Source organism: Sorex araneus, chromosome 4 (genome assembly GCF_027595985.1).
Source record: "Sorex araneus isolate mSorAra2 chromosome 4, mSorAra2.pri, whole genome shotgun sequence".
Taxonomy (NCBI): Eukaryota; Metazoa; Chordata; class Mammalia; order Eulipotyphla; family Soricidae; genus Sorex; species Sorex araneus.
Genome location: NC_073305.1, coordinates 220675571 through 220685673, shown reverse-complemented (window position 1 = coordinate 220685673; position 10103 = coordinate 220675571).

The window sequence follows — 10103 nt, the reverse complement described above, 5'->3', positions numbered from 1 at the left end:
TGGGGGGTAGGGGGGTCATTTACCCGGAAACCACAACACCGAGCCACCCCCACGAACAGGGAATTTTTTTATCCCTGTCATGGAGCCACGAGGGGAGACAAAACCTCCTGTGAACGGAACTCCAGGCCTCGGCCACGGCAGTCCTGCGGGCTGAGTCCCCAGAGCGGGCAGGCGCTGGCACTGGGGGCAGGATGCCAGGGTCCAGCTCCGCCGTGGGGACGAGTCCTCAAGTCAAGTGGGAAACAGGCCTGTGCGCCCGCGAGGTGCTGGGGGGTTCAGGGACCACCCAGCCGGTGCTCAGGGTCTGTCCTGGCCGTCTTTTGGGGGCCATTTGTGGGCTCAGGAGCCTTTCCCACTCCGCTATCTCCAGACGCTGAGCTGGAAGTTTAAGAACTCCACCCCACCCCCAGGGCTGAGTCCCCCACCCCTCTACAGACCCACTCCCCAGCCAAACTCTCGGGCCCTGCAGCCTCCTCTCTGGGCTCTGTCCAGATCTGGGGCTTCTCCGAGTTCCCAGGCCAGGTCAGGGTTCGAGCGGACCCCTGTGCACTTTCCAAGGGCGGGAGGGAGCCCAGAGGCAGCCAGGGGTCCTGGCACACACACACTGTTTCCAGGGGCCACCCAGGGGTGCTCGAGAGCACGTGGCACTGGGCGTCAGGCTCGCGCCTGCCACATGCATACGCGTGGCCTGAGTCGTGCTGCTGAGCGGTCAGCTGCTGGACACTGGCCCTGGTCTTTGCTGAGGAGAGGACAGCGATGGCCTGGTCTCCCCGCGGCCCGGCCAAAGGCAGCTGCAAGGGGAGGATTTTCCTCTCTATCGCTGACTCAAAAATCCCCGGCAAGTCCACCTCCTCAGTACCCAATTTAATTCAATTTAATTAATTTATTTATTTTGGTTTTGAGTCACACCCAGTGATGCTCAGGGTTGCTCCCGGCTCTGCACTCAGGATCACTTCTGGTGCTGCTCGTGGGACCATCTGGGGTGCTGGGGATCAAATCCAGGCCAGCGCCCTCCCTGCGATTCTTGCTCTGGCCCTCGGGGCCCGGTTTTGTTCAGGTTCCAGTAGCCAGCAGGTTGGGGTCCGAATCCTGCAGTCCCTGGAGTCAGCGGGGGTGCCGCACCTCCACCCTGCACCCCGCGGGGCCTCCAGTTTCCCAAGAAAGTTCCCAGCCGTTTCCCCTTACCTTTCTGTGTTGAGAGGGTGTGTGCGCATCTTTTTTTTTTTTTTTTTGGATCATGCCTGGCGATGCTCAGGGGTTACTCCCGGCTCATGCACTCAGGAACTACTCCTGGCGGTGCTCGGGGACCATATGGGATGCTGGATATCAAACTCGGGTCTGCCGCATGCAAGCCCTACCGGCTGTGCTATTGCTCCAGCCCCCGTGTGTGCACATCTGTGTGAGCCTGTGTGTGCACACGTATGTCTGTGTGCATATGAGCGTGTCTGTGTGTGAACATGTATCTGTGTGTGCACATTTGTGTGTGAGCATGTATTTGTGTATGAGTGTGTGTCTGTATGTGAGCAAGTGTCTGTGTGTGAGCGCATGTCTGTGTGTATGTGTCTGCTGTGTGTGAGTGTGTGTCTGTGTAAGCGAGTGTGAGTGTGTTTCTCTGTGTGAGCGTGTGTCTCTGTGTGAGCGTGTGTCTCTGTGTGAGCGTGTGTCTCTGTATGAGTGTGTGTCTCTGTGAGTGTGTGTCTCTGTGTGAGAGTTTGTCTGTGCATATGTGTCTCTCTCTGTGTGAATGTGTGTCTCTGTGTGAGCATATGTCTGTGCACATGTGCCTCTGTGTGTGTGAGCATGTGTCACTGTGCATGCACACATGTGTTCTGTGTGTGTGTTGAGGGAGGGGGTGCCTTCATGAAGGTCAAAGGGGCAAAGAGAGGCGCACAGTAGGACCAACCAGAAAAACTGCACTCCAAGAAGAGACGGGGGGGGGGGGGCAGCCGGCGAGACTGGCTTGGTCCCAGGTGGGTCCTTTCCAGATGGGCGCCACTTCCCTCATTCGGGAGATGGGCAGGACCCCTCACCCCCCACCGGGAAGACCCCATGTGGTGTGTCCCCCAGCCCTGCAGTGGGAGGGGCCTGGCCGGCCGGGCAGGACTCTAGCCGCACCGAAACTTCCCCGGCGCGCCTAGAGAGTTGAAGGTCAGCAGCAGGGAGGCCCCAGGGACAGCCCTGCCCTGCCCCTCGTCCTGCCCCGTGAGGTTTATTGCTGGTCACTTCCTGCCCAGCCACATGTGCCCGGCAACGGGCTCTCCCGAGCACCCGACCCGGTGGCACAGGCTCCTTCCCATCTGCGGGGAGCCCCGCCACCGGCTCCTCCTGCAGGGACCCCACCCAGCCCCCCCCCCGCCCCGCTCCCCGCTCCCCCTGACTCAAGGGGGCGCGCCCAGAGCTCAGTGGGAAGAAGGGACCAATCAGTGAAGAATTCCAGACCCCCGCCACCCCTGAGACAGCTGGGCTGGTGGCTGCATGTGCCCCCACCACCGTACACACGTGTGACGGTGCACGTGTGCAGGACCGTGCTCGGCCTGGCCCCGAGCGCCCCATCGGGCAGATGGGCCTGTTGGCTCTGCCGGCCCCTTGCGTGCCAGGTGACTCATCGCCCAGCGAGGGGTGGGCCTTCCCGGGGCAGTGGGGAGGGCTACGGGGTATCTGCAGGGCCAGGCGCCAAGGAACCTGGGCCCCCTCGGCCTGAGCCCGGTTCCCTTCCTGCAGCTGGGCTGTGTGTCCCAGGAGGCAGCAGGTCCAGAGGAAGCCCCGGCACCCCACGGGGCTGCCCTGTTTCCCCAGGGAGCTGCCTCTCCCCTCCAGGCTGGCGGCTGCTCTGTGAACCAGTTGGAAACCGGAAGGACAGCATTCCGGGCTCTGCGGGATGGAGACTCCCCTGGGGGAGGGCGCTGCCTGGGTACTCCATCTCTGCACCCACCTGGGCCCAGGGCCACTCCCCACTCTGGCAGCTCCGAGGACTGCAGGGCTCAGGGTCTCCCTGAGCCTCTGGGGACCCCAGAATGGAAGGACTCTGGGTCCCCAGGGGGGCTCTGCGCAGCAAGCTCGGCCAGCCTGGGCCTGTCAGCACCCGCAGCCTGCAAGTGTGTGTGACCCACTGTGTGACGCTGTGTGAGCACGGGTCAGTGGCCTGCCCTCTCTGGACCTCAGATTTCCCACCTGTAAATGGAGGAGAGCCAGAAGGGGGTGTGTGCGTGTGTGCTTGTGTCTCTGTGTCTGTGTGTGTGTGTGGCCTTCTGGCACGGAGGGCCCTTGGCTCCCCGCCCTCCACCCTCTGTCCTGGGGGGTGGGGACAGGGGCTGGCACAGTGTCACCCCTGAGTTTGGTAACATGTATTTACTGTTCTTCTTGCAGAACAATGGGAGGGATGGAAAAGCAGGCTGGCCCTCCAGCCTGTGACTCACACCAGGCCGGGGACCTGGTGCTTCCCTGAGGCCCCGCCCGCGGCTGGAGCAGAGGAGGGGCTGGTCCTGGCGAGAGTGAGAGGGTCAGGCTGAGTCACCCACTCTGCGGCTGTGAGTCAGGCCCAGGAATGTGCCTGGCCCCCCCCGCCCCCCCCGCCCCCAAGCACCCCTGCCAGCGCCCACCTGGCTACCCCCCTGCCCCCGCAGCTTTCCCTAGAGGCAGGTGCACTCCTGGGCCAGCAGACAGGGAGGGCGGGAGCAGCTGTGTGAGCCCGGCCCCGCACCCGCCCCGGGGCACACGGCCAGGAGGTCACACCGTCAGCCTGAGAGGGCCGGGTGGGTCCCCTCGGACTCTGGTCTGCCCAGCCCCACCCCAAAACTCCCTCCTCCCTCCCTCCACCCCACCTGAGGGCCTGCCGGTGACCAGACTGGTGGGGTGGCATTTCTGGGCCCAGGTTTCAGGCGTGGCACCACCGGGAGATGGGCAGGTCAAGAGGTCAGGACCCCCTCCCCTCCCCTCCCCCCCCCGTGCCCTCCTGAGCAGGGGGCCAGGGCAGGCCGCCAAGGGCCGGCCACGGAACCAAATGAGTCTGGTGTGTCCGGGACAGGGTCCCGCTGCTCCGTCCGCAGCTTCTGCCTGGCGCTCGGGGCCCCCCTGGCTTCGCACACGAGGCTGAAGGGACTCGGAGCGTGTGGGGCAGACAGGGAAGCCGTGCCCTGCCCTTGCCAGCTTGGGGCTGGAGGGACACGCCTGGCACCACATCCTGATGAGAGTGGACGTGGGTGCCCAGCTCGGAGACGTGGGACCAGCCTCCTCCTCTCCCCAGCCACACGTGTGGGGACTGACATGCAAAGATATTACATGTCTGCCCAAGGCACGCGGGGTCTCAGGGCTCAGACCTGCAGCCTGGGCCGTGTCCCTGCACCCCACTCTGGAACCCGAAGCAGGGGCCAGAGGCCTTGTGGCATAAATGGATGAGAGTGAGTGAGGCAAGGATGCAGGAATGGGTGGATGGGTGGAGGGAGGGGTGGAGGGATGGGTAGAGGCAGACATGGATAGGTGGGTGGAGGGATGGAGGGAGGGATGGATGAAGGTAGGTACGAATAAATATATGGTGGATAGATGGATAGATGGATAGGTGAATGGATGTGTATATGTAGGGATGGGGATAGATGGAGGTATGGAGGAATGGATGGATGGGTGCTGGATGGATGAATGGTGGATGGGTGATGGATGGGTGGATGGATGGATGAATGGATGGGTGGATGGATGGGTGGGTGGATGGTTGGTGGATGGGTGATGGATGGGTGGATGGATGGATGGGTGGATGGATGGTGGATGCGTGATGGGTGGGTGGATGGGTGGATGGATGGATGGGTGGATGGGTGGTAGATGGATGGGTGGATGTGAGTATGAATTAATATAGGTGGATGTGTGAATAATGAGGGAGTGAACGAATGTGCGTAGAGATGAATGGGTGGATGTAATTACGGATGGATGGGTGAGTAGATGGATGCATATGGAGAGGGACAGATGAATGGATAGACATAGGGTTGGATGCAAGGCTGGAAGGATAGATGGACAGATGAATGGATAGGCAGTCAAATGGATGCATGGACAGATGGACTGATGGATGGACAGACAGATTGGCGGATGGTACAGGAAGGAATGAACAAATAGATGGATGAGTGGATAGAGGGTGCCTTGTGGGTGGGTGGGTGGGTGTCTGAGAGGTGAACACACCGTGGGGGTCCTAGGGACAGATTCCAGAGGACAGGGGAGGGAGAGAAGGGGCTTGTCCATTCGTGCCTGCATGGGCCATTGGCTGAGCACTTCCTGTGTGGCTCCGAGGAGCACAGGGACATTTTCTGGTCCTAGGGAGCATGTGACAGAGGGTGGGGGTGGGCTGGCGCCAGCACAGCCTTGGCACTGCCTGTGGGGGGTGAGGCACCTCCCCAGGGTCCCCCACAAGGTCCAGGCCTGGGACAGGGGAGAAAGGTGCTGGCTGGGGCTGAGGAAGCGCTGGTGTCCTCCCGTCCCTCCGTGCAGCCCCAGCCCCGTCCCTGGCGGACTGTGGCCTCTTGCTTCCTCTGCCAGCCCACGGGGGACTGCGCTCCAAGACCACGCGCGGCCAGGAGTGGTCTCAGCTGGGTGTGTCAGACCACCCACCTCCATTTCTTAATGTCTCGCTCTTCATGGTCTGAAGTCAAAGCTGCCCCGTGGCCGGGAGCCGGAGCCGCTGTCCTGCGCGAGGCGGGGGGCGGGGCGAGCCCCGCTTCTGTCCACACTCGCTGAGGCTGAGCATTCCGGCCATTCTCTGGGCTCAGGCTTAATCCCAGGTGGAGGAGCAGGCTCGGGGCCATGAGTCACCCCGCTGGCTCTGGACAAACTCCCCCTCCTCCTGCCCTGTCCCAGCCCCCGCCCCGCCCCCCCAGTCCTGCCACGGAGCTGTTCCACGGATCCACCGCCGCGCCGGGCTGCCATGGCTGGGAGGCAGCGGCCAGCCTCCATCTGCCCACCGACAGACTGACCACCTGCTCATGCCCTTTCCTGGGATGTGACTGGCACCCCGGAAAGTCAGTGGGGGGGGCAGGCAGCAGGGTGGGGGCGGCCGAGCGCCTTGGGGTACTGGTTGCACAAGTGGGACATCAGGAACCCAGTGGGGTTGGGGTGTCTCTGGAGCCTCCCTGTGCAGCCCCTTCTTCGGCCCCTGGCTTGGAGGGGAAACACCCGGCAGGGCTGACCCCTTGTGGGGTGGCCGGCTCCAGTGCTAGAGTCTCTCCCAGACCGAGTGCCCCACCAGCTCCGAGAGGGCGCCCAGAGGGGGGCTGCCCGTCTGAGCCCCTGAAGACGGGGCTTCCTCCTGGCAGTGGTCAGGGCACCGTACCAGGAGGGCGCCTGGTACAGCTGGTGATACTCAGGGGTCACCCCTGGCTTTGCCCTCAGGAATCATCCTGCCAGCTCTTGGGGGGGCCCTTGGGATGCCGGGGATCGAACCCGGGCCAGTCCTATGCAAGGCGAGCGCCCTCCCCACTGTGCTGTCGCTCCAGCCCCGGGCTTCCTCCTTCTGTCCATCCTTTTGGGGACTCACAGCTGTCGTGGCCGCCACCCACACGCGCAAAGAGGTGGGGTCCTTGTCTATTGCTCTGAGGGCAGATGGCCCTGGATTTGGGTCGGTGTCGCCCCGAAAGGAAGGGGGGCGGAGGGATGGGGCAGGCACTGCACGTGGCCGAGCCGGGTCTGGCCTCAGCACCCCCCTCCCGGCCACCGCAGGCTGGCCCAGGGGTCCGTGGTACTGGGGGGCTGGTCTGGGAAACCCCGCATCCCTGAGTGGAGGAGACCCACCGGGAGGAGCCGCGGCCTCCTGAGTGCTACTGGGCAGACCCCAAGTAATATCTTAGAAAAGGAGGACATGAGGGAGGCTGAAATGAGAGCGCGGGAGTGGGCGTGTTGGGGCCCAGAGAGGACAGGAGGGGTCTGTGGAAGCTGGAAACCCGGGCAGGGTCGGGCCTGAGCCCCTCTGCCCAACGTGCCCCCCCACGCCCCCCAGTCTTAGGCTTCATCATTGGCTTCCGCCACCAGGGGAGTTCCGGGAGCGCATCTGCCTGTGCACACACACACCCTGGGCTCCCAAAGTCCCCAAGCAGCCCCTCCCCCAGGTCCTCTGCCTCTCCCACCCCCTGGCCAGTCGCAGAGCCCAGCGCTGAGCTGAGCGGCGCAGGGCTGGGCAGGTTCAGTCAGTTCAGGCCCGTGAGGTGAGGGAAACATCCGGCCATTGTCCCTCACTTCCCTCTCACTTCCGGCTGGCATCACCTCAGGCCCCACCTATTTCGCACCCTGAGGCGTGCCTGCTGCCTTTGAGTTGGCCGTGGTGACCTGCTGCCCGTCCTTCACCACCCACTGCTGGCGGGGAACGGGGTGCTTGCTGGTCCTGCTCTCGTGGCAGTGGGGGTGGGGGGTCCCCTGACCCCTACAAGGAGGGCTGGAAGATCCCGTAGGGTGCCGGGGTCAAACTCAGGTCGGCCCTGTGCAGAGCAAGGGCCTTGGGCATGTTCTAGCTCTTCATCCCTTGCTTTTTTTTTTTTTTTTTTGCTTTTTGGATCACACCCAGCGATGCACAGGGGTTACTCCTGGCTCTGCACTCAGGAATGACTCCTGGCGGTGCTCCGGGACCTTATGGGATGCTGGGGATCGAACCCGGGTTAGCCCTGTTCAAGGCAAACACCCTCCCCGCTGTGCTATTGTTCCAGCCCCCCATTGCTTTTTTTAAGGAACCCCTGTGTCCTGGTGGCTGTGCCATTCTCATGCCCACAGGGCCCCCTTCTTCTTTCTCTCAGCCCTCACTGGAGCTCGCCCGTCTCTGCGCGGGGGCACTCAGTTCTCCGGTGCTGTAGCTACACTGTCAGCTGAGACTCGCCAGCGAGGTTCCAGGCCCTCCGGGCCCTGTTCGGGAGCCCCCCCTTAAAATGAGTAAAACAAGGACTCAAATACTTTGCCCTCAGGCCAGAGAGATCGTACCCTGCATGCAGTCATCCTGACTTTGACCCCCACGCCCCAGACGGTGCCCTGACCACTGCCAGGAGTGATCCCTGAGCTCAGGGTCAAGAACCAGCCCTGAGCACTGCTGGGGTGTGAACCTCAAACGAAAAGCACCGAAGGAAGCCCCGAGTATGGCTGGGTGCGGCCCCAAAACAAAACAGAATAAAAGTTTGACCTTGAAAGGTTGTTTCTGGTTTTGGTTTTCAGCTGGGTGCAGCCGTGTAACGTCTGTGAACTGTGTGGTTGTGTGTGAGCCAGTGTGGGGCGACACCCCCCTCTCCCTGGAATGCCCAGACATTCTCTGCATCTGCGTGTGTGTGTGTGTGTGTGTGTGTGTGTGTGTGTGTGTGGAGGGGGTGGGGCGTGGAGGCTGCTTCTGAGAATTAAATGCCATGAATGTCTTTTAGGCCTCAGGAGGGCGCCTGGTACAGCAAGTACCAGAGCGCTGGGTACTGGGAGGAATAATTAGGGTGGGACACATGGAGGTGGTGTTATTACGCACTCCCCTGGGGCTCCTGGAGGTGGGAGTCGCCCCCCTCTCCCCTCTCAGAGCTCTCTGTCCCGCACCCAGTCGGGTCCTTAGTGGGGGAGGAGCGGGGGAGGCGGCCTGGCACCTCCCCCACAGCGGAGGAGGGGGGAGGGGCGGGGAGGTGCCTCTCTGCGCCTTTCAGCTCTTCCGGGGGCCTTTTCTCTCCATCTCCCACGCCTGTTCCTGCTCCCCCAAGCTGTCACCTCCTGTGGCACAGGAGACACATGGGGGGTGGGGTAGCCAGGAAGTTGCCGCCAGGGGTGATCGGGTGGGATGAATCTGGAGGCGCCTCCACCGAGCAGATGCAGGGGGCAACCTGGGACCCCCAACCTGCTCGTTTGCAGGGGAGGGTGGGGGTGGGGCTCTTTACTTAGCACCAGTTGGGGAGCTTGTGAAGGGAACTCCCAGCGCTCCTGAGCCCCGCCTCGGAATCTGCCTCTCCACACCCACCGCCTGAGGCAGTGCTAGGACCCCTGGGGGCTCGGACACCCCCCACCGCCACCATCCCCCAGGCGGTGCATCTGCGGCTGACCAGTCTGTGCCAGCCCAACATCTGTTCTGTGCTTTAACAACAGATGACCGGGCTTCTGCTCAGCCTGGGCCATGGACGTTTGTCTCCAGGGAGCCTGGGGGCTTCCTTCAGGCTTTCTTGGGGTTACCACAAAGGTCCCTGGTGGTCACTCCTGGACAGCGCGCAGCTGGGCAGACTCATGGGCTCATGGGCTGTTCTTTGCTGCCCCCTCGTGACCACACAGGTCTCGTGCTTGGTTTGCATCCTCAGCGACCCGACCCTGCCACCACCTGCTGCTGTGTCCCAGGAGCCCAGGGAGACCCTGTGTACAGAGAAATCCGTGTCCCCGCAGAGCACACACGTAACCCCGGCGAGACAGGGAATGACACACAAGCAGATAAGATCCGAGTGAATCAGAGTGACTCGGGCAGCCAACTGTGCCCAGATGCACTTATCTGGTGTCCCCATACCCTCCTCGCCCTCAGCACCGTGGGTCGCAGGGGACTGCGTCGTGCTCAGTAAGCCCCAATAAAGGAACACAAGACTGGCAGGGCTTCTCAGAAACGAGTCTCGGACGCTTGCAGATCACAGAGGGAGGCTGGTGGGGAGATGGGGTCCCGCGGCCGTCCTGGGAGGGAGCGTTTGCGGTGCGAGCTCAAATGAGGTGGGCAGATGCCACCCTCTTGCCGGACCGCACACGTGCCAGCCGCCTTCCTGCCTTGGCCCCACGGCTGCTTTCTTTCCCTTGGCATCTTCTAAGCTGGCCTTATCTACCGTCTGTCCCCTCCACCGCAATAAACCCTCCACGAGGGAAAGATGCCCGTTTCCTCCTTAGTAATCAGTGACGCTCGGTGACCGTGGAGGGCGCCCGGTGGTGGATGCATGCAGCGTGAATGAACGCTGCACGGGCGGGGCCCCGGGGAGGCCGCGTCACGCTGGGGGCGGAGTCTTGGGGCGGGGCCTTTTCAGGGCCGGGCCGTCCGGTTGGCTGAGTGCTCGCAGAGGCGGAGCAAGCATGGGGCGGGGCCTTCGAGGCGTGTCCAATCAAGAGTCAGGGCCGGGGTGAGGGCGTGGTCAAGACGAGGAGCTTGTAGAGTGAGGGGCGGG